Source organism: Rutidosis leptorrhynchoides, chromosome 11 (assembly GCF_046630445.1).
Source record: "Rutidosis leptorrhynchoides isolate AG116_Rl617_1_P2 chromosome 11, CSIRO_AGI_Rlap_v1, whole genome shotgun sequence".
Classification (NCBI taxonomy): domain Eukaryota; kingdom Viridiplantae; phylum Streptophyta; class Magnoliopsida; order Asterales; family Asteraceae; genus Rutidosis; species Rutidosis leptorrhynchoides.
The window spans coordinates 196,358,360-196,361,759 of record NC_092343.1 but is presented as its reverse complement, the minus strand read 5'-3'; positions in this window follow the sequence as shown (position 1 = coordinate 196,361,759).

Here is a 3,400-nt window from a genome sequence, read left to right as displayed (position 1 = left end):
GAAATTTATATCATGTCCGAAGGAGGATCCCGGAATGATGGGGATATTCTATATGCATATTGTTAAGGTCGGTTACCAGGTGTTCAATCCATATGAATGATATTTTTGTCTCTATGCATGGGACGTATGTTTATGAGAAATGGAAATATGAAATCTTGTGGTCTATTAAAATTATGAAATGATTATTTATGTTAAACTAATGAACTCACCAACCTTTTGGTTGACACTTGAAAGCATGTTTATTCTCAGGTACGAAAGAAATCTTCCGTTGTGCATTTGATCATTTTAAAGATATTACTTGGAGTCATTCATGACATATTTCAAAAGACGTTGCATTCGAGTCGTTGAGTTTATCAAGATCATTATTAAGTCAATTATAGTTGGATATATTATGAAATGTTATGCAGGTCTGTCAATTTCAGATGTAATGAAAGATTGTCTTTTCAAAACGAATGCAATGTTTGTAAAATGTATCATATAGAGGTCAAGTACCTCGCGATGAAATCAACTGTTGGGAATCGTGTATAATCGATATGGACTTTGTCCGGATAGATTAGGACGGGTCATTTCAGTTGGTATCAGAGCGGTGGTCTTAGTGAACCAGGTCTTGTATTAGTGTGCCTAACTGATAGTCATTAGGATGTTTTAGTAAGTCTGGACTTCGACCGTGTCTGCATGTCAAAAGTTTTGCTTATCATATTTGTCGGAAATCATCTGTTTATCATCCTTAGGAAATTACCTGCTTATCATTCTTAGTCTAGACACATATTACTGCAATGATTGCATAAATAGTGTATAGACAAAATTCGTATCTCAGTGTATCTGCTAATTCATATCTTAGCATATCTGTTACTGTAACTTTGCCTGACAACTCCCGTAGATTCCTCCATAACTTATGGGATTTTAGTATTATATATGCATATGTAAATTATGTATTGCAGGGTACTAATCTACATACTATAATCTATTTCTTATCGAAAATCCTTCATCTGATCGTACGATATGAATCCTGCAACCAGTTCGAATCCCTCAGATTCCGATAGCTATTCCGATAGTTATTCCGACAGCTATTCCGACATAGATGTTCACCTAAACTCCGAAAACAGTGTCATCGTCATGAATCAACCAATCAGCCATTATCAATTCATTTGATGGGTTCGTAGTCGACTTAATTAATGGAAATGCGCAGAATGCAATCCCTTCCACCAACCGAATTCACCTCTTAACAATGAACCTGAAGCGTTTACCGGCGAACCTGTTCGAGACACCATTTTCAGTCTCATTTCCAGGGTAAATCGACAAGATTATATTCTATCCACAATTTTGAACCTTATTCATCCGCTCATTCCGATCGACAATCATCCTGGAGTAATAAGTCAACGAACTTCACGCTCGAATAATCAATTCGGAGAATATGGTGCGAAATGTACCAACTTCAGCAACATCACCGGCACCAACAGTACCATCAATAACAGCACCGGTACCATCAACAATCCATGCTTCAATATCATCATCTGTACTTTGAGTATGATCTTCATTTTACGTATCATTCTACCTTATTTATCTTCGTTCGACATGGCAAATATGTAATCTCTAAAGTTTTAGAGATTATTTATTCTAGTTCCAACCGAAAAGCAAATGAGTTTAATATCATATTAACTCATTAAATCCATGTATATATCTGAAGGAAATATATATGCATATATGTTTTTATAAAGATTGTAATTAAAAATTCTCTTGTATAAACTGATAATGGTGAAAATATTTTAACGGGTAGGTAATACCCGAGGAATATTTAAATTTCACATTAATAAGTTACATTGTACGTTCTTCGAATCTGTTTCAACAGTCATATACTATCCTACTTACACCCACCGATATACTTATCCGTTCACCAAAGAATAACTATTTTTATTCAAATTCAATTTCCTATTAGAATTTTGACATATCAGAATCCAACAAGTGGCATAATGAAGAAAAATGGACACAATAAAAATTGATTAGAAACAGACTAATTAACAATATGAAATTTTGTTAAGAATCCACGCTAACAAAATCCTAGCTAACTGTTCGTAGCTAACTGTTAATTCCGTATTACATTTTATTTATTGCAATTTAATTCTCGCAATTTTATTTATTGTTATTTAATTTCTGTTATTTATTTTACGCACTTTAAAAACTGGGACACGTATACAAGGTTTTGACATATCATATCGACACATCTATATATATTATTTGGAATCACCATAGACACTCTATATGCAGTAATGATCGAGTTCTCTATACAGGATTGAGGTTGATTCTATAATAATACATATACTTTGAGTTGTGATCGAGTCTGAGACGAATAAGGGTCACGATACATATTATCTAATTCGAATATTATATATTAAACAATATATGAATTATTGGACTGTTAATTTTGGACTATCGACTGTGGACTAATAACATTGGACAATTAAAATGAATTAAAATATTGACTATAACATATGAAAGTAAACAATTCTTCAAGTTGCCACTTGATATCATCTTAAACTTCATTTGTATCTTGACGAATACAACCTACGATCAAATCTTTCATGATTCTTGAAAACACCTCAGTCGAGAAGATGAACCAACCGCAGTTCATTTATGGGAGAAAAGATTGATGCATATAGTTATGCACCTAAAAATACTCGGAACCTGAGTAAACGTTGAACACGTAGCTGTGCTAATTCCTTTAGCGTTATTATTACCGAAAATAACTTTGCATCTGCTATTCGAGATAGCCAGTTTTTTCATAGCTACAACAAGTTAACTTCGACTTTTCGTACGAAACAACCTTATTATAACGTTGATATATACGCATGCTCTTTTATTGTTACCAGGGAACCTTTCATATTCCACCATATTACCATCAGCGTTTAATCATCTAAAAACACAATTTTCCTGAAACCACCTTGGATTAATAACCGATGATTCAGATATCATAGCATTAAATGCAGAGGAAACAGAAAAATGGTAGATGGTCTAAACGACCAAAAGTTTGATGAAAAAGAAAGGAGTGTTGGGAACGCTCGATAGAAAATTGAGTATTGAAAAACAGATTGAGCTATCTACGAAGGAGACCAAGGACAAATACAAGGACCAAACCCTATATTCAAAGGATCCAGGTAATTCTGGATCCGATGAAATCTTTAGAGAATATCTTGCTCTGAGGTCATGTTAAAATCTTGCGGAAAATCTTTCCTCATCAACCATCGAACCTAGAAATTTCAAAATATCATCATCAATATCTTCGATATTTCTGAGGATATTTTCATAAATATTCTCGTCCGAAACTATATATCTCTTCGTGCTTCCTGTGTATCATTATATCGGAAATATTCAATAGAAAATTTAATACCAAAAAGCGGAATAT